Raw genomic sequence first — 18,316 nt, 5'->3', positions numbered from 1 at the left:
GGGCAGTAAAAGCTCTCCAGGTATTGTGACACTGATCACTGGAAGAGCTGCACCACAGCTGCTGCTCAGACTAGAAGTCAGACCTGTGAAAGGAGCCTTGTGTGCAGCCAGGGCTTCATCTGGCACAGAGGGCATAGCAATGTGGCACCATCTTAGAAAAAGGAATTTGTGAGAAAACATCCGAGGCAGACTAACCAGCTCACAGACTAGTTTTATTCAAATCATATTTTTAATTAAAGGCAGTTCTTCGGTATTTTTAGGAATTTAGTTTGAAATAAGCATTTTAGATTCTAACTCATTTGAGATCTAAAAAACCAGAAGAAATTAAAATTTAAGCTTGAGTTTATTTTTTTTTTTCTCTCTTATGTCAGACAAATGTGACAATGAAGAAAAACTAAAGGGCAAATTGGGGACAGGAGGTTGTGGATCCAATATTTCTTAGCTGATGAAGGCAGCTTTGTTTCAGATGAATTCAGTCAAAGATAATATCTCCTACTCCCAAGGAAAAAAGGCAAAATAACACCCCAACCAAAATGGACAAGTTCAAACTTTTTAACTTAGAGTATAATTTCCCTTGCTTGGCCACCTTTGTTGACAAGCAGATGTGGGATTTGGGTTTGATTAAGCTGGACATGAGCCTGGCTCCCTATGGGAGAACATTCCTGGAGATGCTCTGTACCTCACAACACTTTGGTTTGTCAGAAATTCTCCAAATTCCTGACTCCTACCTTGCTGAAGGGGGAGCTTGAAGCAACAGTGGCTGCTGTTGGAAAGGTGGATGGATGACTTAGAACAGGAGGTTTCATAACAGGAGCTACTTCTGTTCCTTCTGTTGATGGCTTTTGGGTGATGAAAGGAACAAAGGCGATCCCATCAAAACAACAAGCTAAAATAGAACAAAACCCTCCAAGTCTGCATGTTAATGGAAAGAATCAGAGAATGGAAAATGAAACAAAAGCTGAGATATTCTGAATGCAATCTTACAACAGTTCTGGCATAAGATGCTGGAGCTTTTTAAACTCTGATCTCTAAGCTAAAAATGGAGTTGTCAGCCTTAACTTTGAATTTTCTTGCTTTTAGCAGTTTGCGTTAAACATTAATGTTATTGAAAATAGCTTTTCATCCGTGTGTATTAAGGGTTTGTTTGCCAAAGCCTCTGCTCCTAAATGCGTGAATTTCAGCAGCTAGCAAACATCAAAGCAAGGAGATTTTTCAGCTCAAGAAGTTATCTTTAAAATTAAAGCTTAGTCTTTCACTGTATACTTTTTGTGAATAATTATTAGAATCTATAATAAACAGTCTCCCTTTATTGTTCTGTCTATTATATCGAAAGAGATATGCCTTGATTGTATCATTTTAATTAACTCTTGCTGTGTTTTATTGAAGTTCAAAGCATTAAGCATTGTTTATGTAAGCACCATGACATTCAGGTTGCCTGAAAGAAGTAAATAAAACTGTAGGTCAAACTGTATTAATGTTTCTTGCCAGCTATTATTACATCTGCTTTTGAACAGCATTTATTCTGTAATTGATGGTTGTCAGCCTGTAATTTCCATAGTTACATTCTGAACACTTGGTTTTCCCTAATTTTTGTAGTGTTTACATCATATAAAGTCAGAGATTAAAGTAAAAGGGAAAAGTGAGTTACCAGCTTTTATTTGACCAGCTTAATATTTCTTCCTTCAGGGGAATCACTCCAGTTATTTGCCAAGTTCATATATCTATAATATTCTTTTAGATTCAATTTTCTGCCCTTTACTTTTCTCTATTTCATGTTTACTTTATTCTTTGTGGTCATCCCATCTAATCTGTCTGCCTGTGTCTACCTAATCGACCTAATATGTCCATGTATCATTTCTTTAATGATTTTATTATTGAAATGACTCTCAGCATTTGATACTTAAGCATACATTATAAAAGCCTAATTCTCCCATTAGTGGATCAAGCTTCCATGAGCCTGCCACATCCAGGCTGCTTCAGGAGTTAAATGAGCTTTGTTGAATGTTGGCCAAGAGCTGTTCTGCAGATCTATTCTACTTTTTTTTAACCTATGTAAGTGAGAAGAAGCCACTGCATAGATTTGCGTTGCTTTTTGTACCCCAGAATTGTCTAGAGCCTCTCCTTGGTGAAGATGCAATGTTTCCTTTCACTGTGCAGCTTAAATTTTATCCATAAGGACTTGCCTCTGCAAAGGAAACTTAGAAATTAGTTTTTTTCAGTTGCTTCTGCTACCCATAATGAACCACAGATGTTTTGGAACCTTCTATGGCTTTCTCTTTCCATTTTAAGTCCAACTTTACCAAATTAGTTTCTTTGTTTTAGCTTCCTTCAACAAAATAATTGACTTCTGAGAAGTTTGTAGTAGCAAACAAGAACATTTTAGCAATTTCATCTATTCTTTCCTCTCTCAAGCACCTCTGGGGATTTAACATCCCTGTAGCACCTTTGAGCCCTCCTTCCCATCCCTAGCCTCTGTTATGGCCTTCTATCAGGGCACCATACCCTGTGTCTTGATTCTGTTTGCGTTTTCAAATTATTTGAATTTCAACTTTTTTGTTTAATTTGGTTTTTTTCCTGTGAGCTCTGAGTCTGGGAAGTGTCTGACAAATCTGCTGTTACAAAATAATTTGGATAAAAAGACCACTTTTGTGCTGTTGAATAGCTTGCATGTAGAAATTTTTATTTATTTTTGTTTTAGGTCAAGCTTGTGGTTTACTTAAAAGAGGTTGTTAAAGAGAATTCCATTGTGTTTCTCTAGTCAAGCATAGCTATCCTGCTAAATATGTTGTACAAGCAGTGAATAGTGTGACACTTAAGGAATGCTGAATTTATTTTTGGACATGTTTTTTGTATTTCTTTATCATGGCAGAGACTTTTTGGCGATAGGGTGGCAGGGAACCGAAGTGTCCGGTTACGTGCTATGGTTAACAGAGTGGCCTGCAGTGAAGTTCCTTGGCATGAGACAATTTTTCTTTTTTCTTTTTTTAGTTTTTCCTTTCCTTGGCTTGATAGGCTGCAGTTGAAGTCCCTTGATTTGTCTTTGTTGTGGGCAGAATCCGGGGATTAGGTCAAATTAAAAACTGACATTTCCATTATGTCTGTACTTTTATGGTGCATTCCTCTGCTATAGAAAGTCAAATACCTCCTTGCCTATTGCTGAAACCAAAGAAACAAAGCAAAAGAGAATTCCTTCTAGCTCCTAACTGAACAGCAAACCTCATTATTCCTGGAGTAATCTGTTAAACAAATGGAAATAGGTGAACCTTCCACTCTCTTTTTTTTTTGTCTCTTATTTAAGAAAATGGCACGATCTCAGGAGAGCATCTTTAACTAAGAGAGCACAAGTGCATCCAATGACAGTTACAAATATTTTTAAACAACAGACAGACAAATTGTGCTGACTGTCTGTATTTAAAAAGAAAAAAAAGAAAAAAGAGCCTTGCCTAAAAGACTACAGTAAATCATGAAAGTGATCTCAAGTGAACAGAGATGGATTTCTGGAATACGGTGTGCAATGAAACCACTGACCTCTTATACAAGGGTTCATGTCTTTTTCTACAGAAACAGATGGGTAATAGCATAATGCTGAAATCATGCTCTACATAATATGGACCTAGTGATTGCAGACCTGATTGCTTGCCATATGGTTGCTGAAGGGTTGAAGAGAAAATGGGATGATAAGCAAACCCTTAAAAGCAACATTTTTATTGAATGGCCATTACATTAAAACCCAAACTCTGCAAATGAAGGCAAGAACTGTGGTGAATAATGATGAAATAACAAAACAATAAAAGAAGAAACACAATAGCATGTATTTGTTTGCAGTATGCAAAATAATACTCCTCATTTTTTTGGTGTCATTCTGCCTTGTGTTACGAGCATTTGGTGGAAAGTTGGTGGGACATTGCTGCCTGCAGGGCACAAATACAGTGTCGTGGAGCACTGCAGTATTCGCTAGGTCAGACAGGAAAAGAAAATAATCACTTGTCTCAAAGGAAAAGCTTCTGAGTTAAATGCTAACTAAAATATGCAACTTGCATACATGAGCCACATTACTGTGAGGCTGGTGGGAAGCCTTCATGAGATTTGCTTTTCCAAGACACACTTCTACACCTATTTCCTCTCTCTCCTCAAAAAACTTGCTTTTATCACGGATTTCTTTTTTCCTTGGTATGTTCTTGTAACTGCTGAATAGCCTGGGGGTTTTTTATTGACATTTGTCAGTAAGTTGCTGAGTGTGGGCAGAGGAAATGCAGAGTAAGTGATGTGCAAGTCCTCACTCCTAACATGTACTTATCTACAAGAAGCCTCTTTGTAGGAAGAAGGTTCCACATAGCACTCAGCAGTGCCAACACAACGTCATGGCCATGTCTGCTCCCGTGCAGAGGGGAAATGACTGACAGTGTGACAGGGCAAGGCTTTGAGCCATGAAAATCCTCTGTTTCTAGGCTTTTTTTACACATTTGAAGGGTGGGCCCAGTGGGGTCTCTTTTGAGGCATTAATGGTTTGCTCAGATATTGCTGTAAGAGGTATCCAGCTGGTAAAAACCAGAAATTCAGCTCAGTTAGAGATTGCAAAGGTTTCAAGTCACATAACGTGAGCCACTTGAATCAGGCTGGACTTGCCTCCTTTAGAGGCTCAGTCCTGCATGAACATTCAGATGGCTGATGGCTCAGTGCCGAATGGATCTCAGTGGCTTTGAAGTCAAAAAGGATCCTTTGTTCTTAAGTTTTCCAAAGCCTGTCCAGTCCCTTGTGCTCAAAGTGTGTAGAAAGGGATGGGGAAGCAGTTCCCAGCTGTTTTTGTCAGGTGCAATCTGTGCTCTGCTGTGTGGCCAAACTCCTCACATGTGGGGACCACCCCAGGCAAGTCCCCAGACACTTGTCCTCTCTCCACCATGCTGCTGAAGAGCTTCCAAGATCCAGGCAGGGTAATATAGCTATCTCTGATTAATCACTACTAAATACAGACTTCCTTGGCTTGACAGGCTTGTCTGATGCATCCAATAAATCACAATTTGTTTGACTGCAAGAATGGAAAATATTTATTTGAACAATTACTTTCAAAGAGGAATCTGCCATGTACATGAACCTCCAGATCATCCTCAGGCTTCTCACGGGCTGCCCACCTCACTTGGATTTCACTCAGACACCTAAGGACATGTGACAAGCAGCATATCCCAGTATTTAAGACATTTTAAGTATGGTGAAACCGATTTTCATATGATGAGAAGAGATTTCCTGCAGCCTATAAAATTGATTCTCATCCCTCTCGACTCGTGACATGCCGCCTGTGTGGCAGCAAGAAGTTTTGCATAACTTTTAAGAGCCCGTGCTGACCTACTTAACAGGCATCCACTGCTACATAATGTATTTAGGTCAAGTATTGTGTTTGAGCTTATCATCAATCTTGTAATAGTCCAGCTCACTGTGAGAGCCACAGGTACATGATTGATGCAAACATTCCACAGGGTAGAGAATATTCTTGTCATTTTCTTAAAGGGAGGCCTAGCGTTAGGGTGTTGCTATTTTTGCTGGAGAAGCAACAAGGATTGCCAATCACAACCCTCCCAACCTGTGCTTCTGCACCCCTGGTTTTCTCCCTCTATTAAGAACATCCAAACTCACCGATAACAAGTGATTTTTATTTTGTTTTTTACATTATCCATTTGGGCTAGACAGTAAATATAAAAAAATCTGTATTTTTATTATGATATGTTACTGACTGGTTCTTACTTCCAAAATAATATACCTGGAACTTTTGTACCAACCTAGTCATTGTGTCCCTCCCCTAATTGCTGTTGGTGTTTTAGCCACATTTTGGGCAGGCTCTTAAAGCCTGTATTTTAGTAAAGTATTGCCAGCACACTTCCTCATCCAGATGATATTAGTGAAGTGCGCGTTGGTTTGAGCAGTAAATTGTTGCAAAGTTCTGTGACATCTTAATGCTCTGACAGGATGTGAAAGACAATAACACCACTGAAAAGACCAGAAAAAAAGGCCCTTTATAGCTATTGAATAATATATTAGCTTTTAACACTGTATATACAAGCAAAATGGGCTAAGGTATAAAATCAACAAAATAATTACTTATACCAGACATTATATATTTTATCAGGATCAGAACTGCATGACCTCAGCCCGTGGTGCAAATGGGGTTTGATTTGGTATTCATTACCTCAAAGAGCTGTAAATACCTGCGGCCCAAGTGGAATCTGCCCTGGGGGCTGATGAAATGGTGTCTTACTCGTGTGTAATTTGGAAAGAGTTCTTCCGAAAAAACCCTCAATCTGTTGTGTGAATGGACCCGCAGGAATCGTTCCCAGTGCCTAAAATGTGCCAATGAGAGGACCTGTGAGCAGCTCCTAAAACGTGCAGGTGGGTACCTGCATACAAATGCTTCTAAAATTGACATGTACAGTGCTGTGGATCTGAAAATCTATACTGCACTTTTTAGCAGTACATTCCGAAGTCTGAACTGAGGGAAGAGTTACATGGCAATGAAATATGCATGAAAAAAGTCCAATTTATACATGGATCCCGAGAGTTTGGCGACTTGTCTCCTCTCCTTCCTTCTCAAATGCTGTGCAAAGTTTATCAGTTTGGATGACAAATTAGTTTGTGCTGTCTCTGTATTCCAAACAGAACTTCCATGACGTTATTTGCTTCTTTTCTCAAATACTTTTGGAGAAAAAAAAAGTAATGATTGTTCTAACACACCTTTCTTACAAAGAGCGAGCCCTCAGTCTGAGCTCCCTTACTTTGAAGGTCTTAAATGACACCTTAATGTTGCTTTAGTTTGGTTTAATTTGTGATACGGCCGGACTTTTTCTGCAAAACTTATTTCCAGAGTTTTGGCTTTTCATATTCAAAGATTTCAAATGCTGGGCTTAAATTCTGGCTAAATAAAAAAGGAAAAAAGTGAGGAATCTTTAATATAATTTTTTTGCTGATACTCAGAAATATGTTTTGCATCTTTCTGCAGGAAAATGATAAGAAATTCAAAATTCAGAAAGAATTTCTGTAATATAATTCAATGTAAGTCAGCAGTTGTGGATTCTTTGCCTTGAGTTCACTGATACCAGCCTGAGAAGGAGTGGGCAGAGGTGAAATTCCTTCTGTCAAACACGAAGTCGAGGGGGGGAAAAAAGGGAGGCGGTTGTATGCAAAATAGAGACACTTCAGCGTCTGCTTATACACTATTTTATTTATACATGCGACAAGAGGAGCACTTCTTACTCAGGATAACATAAATAACCTGGGCACAAAATGTTTGAGGAAGTGCACTTGGAATTACAGCCTCATCTTAGGTAAAGTCAGGACTTATGTAAGCGAGCAGTTGTTCTTTCCAGGTCTCTAAATGCAAACAAATGGGCTCTGTTTGGGGACAGTTGTTGTTTCCCAAGCTGTGGCTGCAGCTCCTGGCTGGGTGCAGCTTTACCTGTTCTTGCTCTTTTCAAGGTAGCTGTGCAGTGAAAGGGAGGGAGGGAGAAGGACAAAGAAGGAAGAATTTCATTCAGATGTTATTCTTTAGAGATTGCTCATTTTCCTCTATTTGGAGCATAAAAAACTCCAAGAGTTGTTTGTTTCCTTCCTTGTAGAAGGTAATATTTACCTGGTGTGAGTCCACTGAGCCGGGTGATGTCAAGGGAAATGTTCTGAGGGGAACAACTTCAGAATCTGGTCCTGGATGTACCAATTCCTGCTGCAGGTGCCTTTGATTCCAAAATGTGAGGGAAGAAGTAGCAAGAACATTCTCTAATGCAGGATGGGGTGGTGAATGTAGGTGTTTTTTTAGATTTTTATTACAGCTTTTTGCTTTAAAATTCTTAGAAAGTCGGAAGTACCTTCTAATCTTTTAGCTGCCTTTTTCCTTTCTATTTAACAATTCAGCAGCACATCGATTGATCCCTTTCCCCAAACATTTTGAAGCACTTGAAACCATTTCTTGCCACGTTGTTATTTATAGAGATTCACTAAATGAAAAAAGGCTCCTTTTCCCTTGCAGGTATATGCATCATTTATAGTCTGGCTTCATTATATTCTGTACTGTATCAACTCCTGTAGGAGAGTGGTTATGTAATGCTCTTATGTCATTACATTTACATGCATTAAATTCCTGGCAGAATCATATTCAGTGGAACAAAGGGTTCATTAGCAGGACAGAAATGCTTAACTTGGGAAACTGCTGGAAGAAGTGAGACACATTTCCAGGCTGATATTGTTGATATGCAATTATATGTTATGTACAGAGTTGATGTGGGATTAGCTAATCCCTAATGACAAGTATAAATGTGATAGAAGTTGTTCATTCAAATCTCTTTCTGCAGTGGTAACTTTGAATAGAAGTTATCATGGTTAAATCTGGAGTGGCTGTGAGAGGGACTTGCTCCACTGTGACAGAGCAGTGCCATTCCCACCACATGGGCGCTTTACAGAGGACCAGCACTCACTCCACAAACTGCAAATACAGGAAAAAAAGTTACTCCCTGCCCCTTATTTACATGTGCAACTGGTGCAGAACGAATTTATGGCCTCGAATGTGTTATGCATTTAAATATGTTCTTTATTCTTCCAGCTCCTTTCCCCTGTCGGTGAAGCATTATGGTGGGAGCTTCCAGGGAGAGCACCTGAGCACATTGCTTTGCACAATGTCAGGACTCTGCCTGAACCAACTTCGGAAATGGATCATTTTAGTTTTGTTGAAATGGCAGTTAAATAGCAGGAATATATCAAGAGTTAAAACTTCATTACTGGGGAGCAATAAAAATACATCAAGCCTGGAATATTGTCTAGGAGATCAGATTTCTTGGTTGTGTTGACACTTTAAAGAAATATGTTTATTTAAGGAATAGAAATTCTATATGCTGGAATACTACAGTGATAAATTGCATTCTAGTTAGGCTATCTCTGGTGTTCTAATTTTATCAGCCAACAATGGACTGTGTATCCTATGAAAGTCAGCTAAAAAAAAAGGCATAAAATAATGCTAAGGGCAAAAATCTTCCTTAACCTTTCTGCACTACTTGGCTGGGACTGGTGCTGAGCAGTGTTTGGAGTCTGAAAACATATAATTTTATTTGTTAGCACCTTTTCATCAGGTTGCAGCAAGGAATGTTCAGGTGTAGATGTGCTGGAGACAGCACAAAGAAATGGATCTGCTTGTTATTTCCATGAGGATGAGAAGCAGGGTACGCTGAGTTTCATGCAAACCTGGAAACAGGGACGTTTACAAGTCTCCAGACTTCCATGTCTGACAACTTCCCTAAATTTAGATGTTACGGCTGTTTTTGTGACCTGAAAAGTCTCCTGCACAAGTGTAGATCCCTAAAAAGGGCTACCTGGAAAGCACTGTGATAAATATGTCTGGTTCCTTCCAAAGCTGCGAGGAAGTGATTTTTAACATATTTCACGAAAAAAAAACGCTGCTTGTTCTCAGCTTTGCAGATGGTTTCCCAGGTTGACTTGTTGGAATGATAAGGAAGGACAAAGGCTCATTTGGCAGAACAGGAACTCTGTCGTTACTCATGTTGAGAGCATCTGTCTTGCTCATGTACTCGTGGGTTTGGGGCTGAATAGGCTGTGGAGAGTTTCTTCTGGTTTCACTTATGGGGGACATTCTTGGGGGATGATGAGGTGTCTACAGCTCCACTTGTCAGTGCTGCATCACTCAGACACGCTGGCTGCCCTTGCAACTGCTGCAAGACAAACCCAGAAATTTGAAGGATGAAGTGTGAAGTCCCCAGTAATTTCAATGTGACCACAAGCAGCTTCCATGGAGAACAAGAAAGCACAAAAGCATCACTTTAAGGGGAACCGCCTGATATTTATTCATTTATGTCTTTATAGAGGTGTATCATGGCTTGTGCTGAAGTTGTCATAATTTAATAAATCAGTGTGGAATTCTGCAGCAAATAAGAAATAACTTGCTCATAGAGGCCGTACTTTTGCCAAGGGTCTCAACTGGTTGAGGGCTATGTTTCAGCCTGTTTCCTTTGCTTTCTCTCTCAAATCTTTGAGAATGCTTTTTGTAGAAGTTTGATAGTCAGGTATCAAGATCTCTTCAAAATCACTATCAAGGATGCTGGAGGTTTTGAGACATCTGCTGTCAATTGTCACTGTTGACAAACAAGGGGAGGAATTTAAAAATAAAGTGCTTGGTACAACTTCCTCCTTTAGTTCTGTGGAGTTGGTTAAAAATGCTGTCTTTGATGTAAATCAATTGGAGCAATATTTGCAGTCTGGATAACAAAAGCAAAATGGGTCTGCAAAGCTAAGGCACCACATACATTTACTCTTCTTCCTGTTTCTAAATTCTCTGTAGTTCAGATATTTCCAGTATATTTTCAGTGTTTCGGTATTGCTGGGTTAGTGATGTGTTCCTGTGGAGTAGATGGAAGTCATACAATGTAGTTTGCAAAAATACGTGCTTCAAGAAATACAAACACAAAACCAAATAAAAGGGTTGGGTGAAGAGGTGCATCCATTCAATGTTTGGCATTGAAATTCTGCATTTCTGCTCAAAGAGATACATTTCCATTTTGTGGTTTCAAGCACCTACTTGATTTTTCTAGATTCAGTATTTGTGCACATTCCTGAGATTCAGGCTGGTGAAGTCTGACTCCCATTTTGAGGCAAAATCGGCCAATTGCATTGTGGGAAAACAGAGAGCTCTTCAAAGGTATATAAATTAATTCTTTTCATTAAAGGAACAGAGGGACAAAATGCAAAAATCAAATAAATTCAAATATGTTTAAAAAGACTGATAATAGTCTAAAGGAATGACATGAAAGAGGCAGGAGGAACTTCAGAAGTACATAAGACACTATTAGCTTTTCCTTTCAGCTTCCAGCCTCCACAGTGATACTGCAGAGGGTGTTGCAGGAATGTCTTCAATCCATGGCAGCCAAAAGGTCTGGAAGATGCACCAGCAGCTTCCCCTTTGCTTCTGGCAACAGGCATTGAATCTGTGTGGCCCTGGCCATAGATTTCAGTGGGATCAGTGAATTTCTGTAGAGGCTGTGCAGTGGGAAATGCTCCCTCAGCATTGCAGAGGAGCAGGAGCTCATTTCTCTGCAGGTCCCTCATGGACATTTCTCATGGCATCCATGTCTTCTAGAGCCTGAGATGGGCTGGAAGATGAGCTGAGCTGGAGATGTGCTTGTGAGGATCTGTCTGTGCCATCCTTTTTCTTGACAAGTTTATGGATCCCAAAATATGGTGGAAGATGTACCCACAGAGAAGGGATTTTCTTTTTATTCACAGCACAGGGTAGAAAAGGGCTCTATTTGTAGTTCTCCCCTGCACATGTAGGGAAGAAGTCCTGGGTTTGATTTCATCCAGATTTAGCCTTGAAACAAGAAAAGCTAAATGTGCAAGATGGCTGAAATTCAGGATACTGAGTGTGTTCAAAGAAAAAAAAATTCCTTGGAGTCAAATGTATTGCTGAATACCATCTTAAGTAGCTTTGCTGTCTCTTTCCATTGCTTTTTTTATTGTCAAGGATAGGATAAGAAATTGGAAAAGAGACAAAGGTGTTAGGAAAAAAGAAGACAAAAGAAGGTGTTGCTTTTAGGAACTTTGATTTACTCGATTTTGCTTAAAAACATTAAGCTTTTGCTGTACAAGTATCCTTTGAAAAAAGGATGTCTGTCTTTTAAGATCTTGAATGGGAAAACATTCAGGTTTGTGTCAGGCAGAGCTTACAGTTTTTTTTAGATGCAAGTTTAAAAACAGACACCTTTTTAAAAAGAGATTTTGGGGTTCTTTCTTTGTAACTTGACAGGATGGTTTGTTCATGTCAATAGTCTTTTGATCACTCAAAAGACATTGAAATAAAAAATGTCAATGCTTCCACTCTTTTGATCCAGCTCCCTTAAGTATTGTTGCAAGAGGAATATATCAGATTATTATAATATTTCGACTTGGCTTTATGGATATAACCTGGAGCCACATTTTTGGGTCTAACCCAGAGGGCTTTGGAGGCTGGAGCCACATTTGTGGGTCCAACCCAGAGCACTTTGGAGCCATTTCTGCATATTAACAGTGCCATATTTTTTCCCAGCAGGAGAATAATTTCCTAAGTAATTTGTACTGCCGACCACTCTTCACTCTAGTTATAAAAGAACTACAATGGGGTTTAGCTTTTTGTTTTTAAATGCTGATAAACCTAGAATTAGAAGTATAAAGCTGTGACTATGATGGGTTATTCTCTCCTGAATATCTCTGTAAACCCTGATCACAAAAACTGTAGGGAATGTTTTCAGTAGAATTGAAATTTAGCAGAAAAAGAAAGTACATAATTAAAACCAAATTCTGGTGTTTGTACAGAGACTGGGATTTTATATATGTGTATAGAAAATAGTAATTCTAAATTTATTTAAATGGATTATTGTTTTACGTGAACGATAAGATACACTTGAAAGCAACCATTTTCTAGGATTTGTTTTGTATCTCATGAAATGGTTAAAAGCAATTTAAGCCTCCAATCCAGATGAATCAGGTGCAGGCCCTCAAGGTGGAAGATTTCTGTCAGGAGTGGTGAATCTGGATTTGTGCTGTGCCCCTTGCATGTTTCAGGAAGCACAGGTTGAAATCCCCACTGAAGCTGCTGGGAGTTTTGTTCCTGACTTCAGTGGGTTTAGAATTTCACTGTAAGGATTTTTAGGTACTTTTTAAAAATGAAAAGGTGACCTGTTTAATACTGACCCAAATAATTCACTGCACAACTTCTGCCCTCCTCAAATTCCCACTCGCAAGCCCATAAACTGAAAGAAAAACTGTAGGAAAGTAAAACTCTGGATTTCAAGTGAGAAAGCCACTTGAGATCTCTCCACATCACACTCTGGCTGGTTATTCTGGGTAGCAGAAGTGGCTGAGCCGGAGCTGTTATGATCCACAGCACTTAGTGAGGAGTGGGGAAGCAGAGACAGAAACTGGTGCACTTAGAAAATGCCTTGAGAAGGTTCGTGACACAAGTGACTGCAGCTCCCCTAAGGAATTGGCACCACGGCACACTCAGCACTGCTGGGCCCTTTGAAAGGGGGAGTTAAAAAAATCCCCTGTGGGATGCAGTGAAGGAACTGATTCTGCCAGTGAGAAAGTAATCCCAGGATTTCATCAAATCCCTACTGCAGTCACACCCAAACGGATGGCACCGAGTCTCTTCTTTGGGTTTTGAGCTCTTCATTTCTGGAAAACAAGAAAACAGAAAGAAATACATGAAGATCTAGAATTGCAGAAGAGGGAAATAAAATCAGTTTGTCACAGGAGATTTTTTTTTTTTATTGACATCTTTAGTTTGTTTTGATGTCTGTAATTAAATCGCTAATTATGTGTTTCTGTTGCAGTGGTCATGCTTTTATTACATAATTGCTACAAGTTTTTCTCTCCCCACTAACAATATTTGTTTAACCTTAGTGCATGCTGGTTACATCCTTCAGAATGGAAAAGCTTAGAAACACAGTTATTGATTGTTACAATTAACTAAATCAGAGGGGCTCAAAGTTCTTTGCCATAAATTAAATATGTTTTGTGGCACAGGATCAAAGATAATTAAAGGATGAAGCAATTGCAATCATTAAACAATAAATATTATTTTGATGCCAATTGAAGAAAATAAAGCAATAACAAAAAAGGCAGGAAAATTGAGGGATTTTAAAAGGAGGGGAGAAAAGTTTAGCCTAGGGTAAAAACATCATTTAAAAAAATAATTTGTACTGTGATCCTTTGAGCTTCCTTCTGTGTTGTCTCAAAAAGCATCTGATTAGGTGAGATGCAATTCAGTCACCTTCTCTTTTTTTTTTTCCCTTTTGAGTTTAGGCATAATTTTTGTCAGTATATTTCAATGTATTCATTAATTTTTCTCATTTGTTTATTTTATGCAAACCATAAGAGACATTTTTTTCTCAGTGAAGATTGCCTCTTTATTTTATTTTGAAATATTTGTATATTTATTTCATTAAATGAGATAATGCTTTTTCTTATTAACATAATTTCCAGTACATTAAACATATTTCTCCACAGACAGAAGAGAGGAATCAGATTAAATGACAGTTAAATCACTTGCAGCAATTTCAACTGTTAAAAGAAATAAGTGTCTCTGTTTTCTTTGTGATCACGAGATGTGCTGTAAAGGGAAATGAAATACTAAAGAAAGGAGGGAAAACATAAAGAAATAATGACTGACTTATTGCAGTAATACCACTGAGAGAAGAAAAACTCACTACAAATAAAAGGAAAAATAATATAGTGGTTTTGAAAGTTACCAAAATTCATTTCTTATTGATGAGATCAGTGCAAGCCTTATACTGAGTAAACTGAGAAGGGAAAAAAATAGCAAAGCATACCCAAAGCCAGACAATGCCATAAACTGTGGGCAATGAAAGAAGGAATAAATACTGTGCATTTGGAGGGCTGTTACTCTAAATGCCTCTAATTTTTAAATAATTTATATTTTATCACATTTAGGGAGGAGAGGGAAGAAGCAATTATCTCTTGGTGAGCCAACCATGCCACTCCGCTGCTGTGTTCAGGGCTCTCCAAATGTCCAGGTGTCCCTCCTGCAGCTCTCTCCCCTTTTTTGGGCAGGTGTGGGGCTGCAGGAAGGAGGAAAGCATCTTTTATTAGCTCTTTAAATAAGAATTATTATAATAATATTTTCTGTCTTAATTGTATTTTGTTATTATTATTTTAATTTCCAGAGCCTGAACCAGCTGCTTTGAAGAGATCTTGGGACTAAAGGACTGAGCTGAGGCATTTCTAAGGTAATGTTGACATTATTGTTTTGCCCCCAGTCAAGATTTCCTCTGTTTTTGCTTTTAGCTGTAAACCAGATATTTTTCACCAATTTTATGTGCCTGATTTTTTAGTCTTGAGTAAGGACTAGTCCAAGAGTTGCTATTTTCCTTCTTTTTCTTAGTTTCCCATCAGTGCACTCTACAGCTTCGCTGATTTCACCTTCAAGCTCAAATCAGAGAAGGGATTCTTGAGAAGGGGGACCTGTTCTAACTCCTTGCTCTATATCTCAGAGTTAACTAAAATTATAATTTTTCAAGAATTTAAATGACAGTATTTTTGCTCTTAAATGCTTGATGAAGAAAAGGGTACAGCATCCTCCCTTATGTGACATGGTGCAGGGAAAGAGGTGGAAAATGTCACCTTGTAAGGCTTTTAAGGAATTGTTTCCTGGGGCTGGAAAGCAGACTCTGCCTTCCTGCTTGTGCTCATCTGCTGCAGCTGAGCAGGGGACACTGCAGGGTCATCACCAAAGACTTTTGCACTCTGGGGTTGGTGTCCCTTGGGCCCCCTTTGGAAGTTGTATTTGCTGTGCCAAGGGGCCTGGTCAGGCAATGGAGGTGGTAATGGAATTTAGCAGTTGAGGAGACTCTGAGAAATCCCAGAGCATGTGAAACGTAATTAAAGAAATAAACCAGGAGCATCTGCCACCATCCTCTGTGGACATCCTGCCAAGCAGAGCCACATCTGTGCCCCTGGAGGAGCACCAGCCCAGCCCTTGCTCACAAATGCTCCAAAGCTTCTGGTGGGCACAGGCCAAGGGTCACTCCAGGTTCTGCCACAGGATCCCCGCCCAAGGAAGTTCTGCACGACAGAGAGAGCTGGTAAGTGGAACTCAGTGCACAGAAACATTTCTGATGGTGGTGCTCATACTTACAACCTTCATTACCGTATTTTCAGGGGGCATAATAATCATTAATGTGTTTATTGTGCCCTTGTGAGTTGGGGCAGGGATGTTATCCTTTTTCACACACGTGGAATTGAAACAGGCAGGAAAAGTACTGAGCTCCAGCTCGTGTGGGAGGGTGGCCAGAGACCTGCTCCTGTTTGTGGCTCTTCCTGCAGGATCCTGACCCGTCTTCTTGGCTTTAGGTCCTTGTTCAAGGTGTCTAAATAGGAGATGAGTTGTGCTGGGATTCTTCTGCAGTCAATAAAGGGAGAGAGGGATCTCCAAAGGAAAATTTGGACCTCCTCCCAATGGCTTTTGGAGGGTGTCTAAAAAACCTGCGTGCTCTCACTGAAATGCCTTAAGAGAGACTTTGGCATCTCTCTGCTCTGGACACTCACTAAGGACAAGATTTGATTCAAAACTACCATGATACAGAACATTTCCCTTTTTGCCTCTGCTGAAGGGGCCCAGCACAGCTGTAACTAACTTTTGAAGATGCCCCATCATGGTTACAAAATGTGACTGTGACTTAGAATGTTGCAGGAGGGGCAGAAACAAGCAAATTAAAAGCTACCTTGATGAGGTGTGAGGTTCAATGAACAGATGTCCTGCACTGGATTTTGCTGCAATCCAGTCACCCTCTAAATACCTGTGAAATTCTTATCACTGTGAACAGTTGCCCTTTTTGGTCTCAGCGTTGGACAGGCATGATGACCCAAACCTTCTCTGTGTCCATTTCAGACTTGAGTTTTTAAAAGTGTGAGTAAAGGCTTAGCTAAACATTTTTAAAGGAACTGTTTTTAAATCAGATAGATGGTGAGAGGAATGTCTTTCAGAATTTACCAAGTTTATATTTTGCATATTCCATACCGAGGCTGTTTCTTTTCTTGTGACATCGCAAAAAATGAAATTAGTTTTTGACTGGGAGGGGATGATGATGAAGGTGTTCTCAGAATAACATGATTTAGCTTTTGGGAAATATTAAAGCATGACTACGTTGGACCTTTTTATATTAGACAACAGCAGTTTTTCCATTCTGCACTAAATATTCCTTTCATATTTCTCATCTTGCATGATATTGCCTATTTCATGCCTCTGACAAAGTGGCTGAAACAAGCTCTTTCCCTAAACTTGTGATATTTGTGGATAAAGGATTATTACCTGTGGTATTTTTAAAGCAATGAATAAATTACATTGTTTAGGCAGATGCAGACAAGGTGTTGGGTTTCTTGTCTGATGCCACAGCAAAGCTTTGTGTCAGAGTTCAGAGGGGATGCAAGAGCATTATGCTTGGATCAGTAGATTTAGGATCTGAAGTGGTCTGGAATATACACTGGAATATTTTCTTATTCTGATTTTCATATAGTGTTTTGGCTGTGTGACCTATTGCACTGTCACATAGTAATATTTTAAAATAAGTGAGCAAATGAGGGTGTTTAGAGGATACTAGAATTCATCAGTATCTTACTGTTGTGGATGTACATGGTGGCACTGCCATTCCACACTCCTGGGTGTTGGCAATAATGAACCTGCCTCCCTGGAGAAAGGAGCACACCAGGTTCATGGGAACACTTCAGGGCAGAAGGGTGCCTTGGGAATTGGGCTTCTCCTGGCAGCTCTGGAGAAAACCGAATGAGACTTCACTCTTGGGTTTGGTGGTTGGTTCTTTGTGTTTATATGACACAATAGGAATGGCAAAATGAGAGAGAAAAAAATAAGGTTGATTGCTCTTCAGAGAAGACCTTAGACAGCAGAATCTCTCCACTCCAGTGACTCTGGTACATGTCTGACTTGATTATTCCTGTCCTGTTGAAATATGAGGCAGCTGGACAATATCTTGACTGAAATACATTGGAGGAATATGGAAATGTGAAGTACAGCTTTTGTGAAAATCAGAATCTCTGTTCACTTTATCTATAACTACACTTGTTGATTCTTGTGACTGTGATGCAATTGATTATCTCTAAAAATGATTCTCCCTGAGGTGTGGGGACTGTGCCTTTCCCTAATGGATGAGCAGAGCTCATCCAGTTTCTCCCAGACTTGAGGCAGATCAAAGTTCAAATTTTTAACTTTTGTTTTGTTTGGTGGGTTTTTTTTTTTTTCCTGTGACTTTCAGTTCAGTTTTATTTTCCACAATAAAATTCCAGGGCGATGTTGTAGCCTCCTCTGAAGGCATTCAGCTGCTCTGTTCCTGAGTGTACCTCACACCCAGCCCAGCTTGCTGAGGATGTGAGGTTCAGCCTGTGGTCTGTTCCTCTTCTCCCTGCAGTGACTTTGGCATTTCTAAACCTGTTTGCAGAGCAGAGCAACGTCTCAAAGCCATTATGTTTTATGAGTTGCATAATTACCAGTGTCTGGATATGGGATGGGGATACCTCAGTGAGGAAAACATGGACAGGGCTCGTTTGATTCCATTTCTCTCTGCTGGCAGCAGCAGTGGGACACACCACAGCATTCACTGCTGTCCTTTGCACGATGAGGGGCATGAGGTGGTGTGGCAGAGCAAAAAGTGATCATGGCAAACCAAGTTTCAATGGTTCTCTTGCTTTGTGCAATGGATCATTGTTTCTTTTTATGGGGATTCAAATGGAAAAAGTGGCTTGGATGGGGAAAAAAAAATCTCTACTT

General features: G+C 39.5%; 1 long non-coding RNA gene across 4 annotated transcripts in view; it reads left to right on the top strand.

The window, feature by feature from the left end:
* Positions 1-18,316, top strand: part of LOC139598555 (uncharacterized) — a 436,125-nt gene that overhangs the window by 95,713 nt on the left and 322,096 nt on the right. For all 4 annotated transcript variants that reach the window (XR_011681953.1, XR_011681965.1, XR_011681960.1 and 1 more), the window contains exon 2: positions 14,703-14,765. This is a non-coding gene — a long non-coding RNA (uncharacterized lncRNA). The remainder of the gene's footprint in view (positions 1-14,702; positions 14,766-18,316) is intronic.

The sequence above is a fragment of the Agelaius tricolor genome, unplaced genomic scaffold, assembly GCF_023055355.1.
Source record: "Agelaius tricolor isolate 1412-34295 unplaced genomic scaffold, bAgeTri1.0.p SCAF_1, whole genome shotgun sequence".
Lineage (NCBI taxonomy): Eukaryota > Metazoa > Chordata > Aves > Passeriformes > Icteridae > Agelaius > Agelaius tricolor.
Note: the sequence above shows the minus strand (reverse complement) of the source record. Positions and strands in the feature narration are given on the sequence as shown.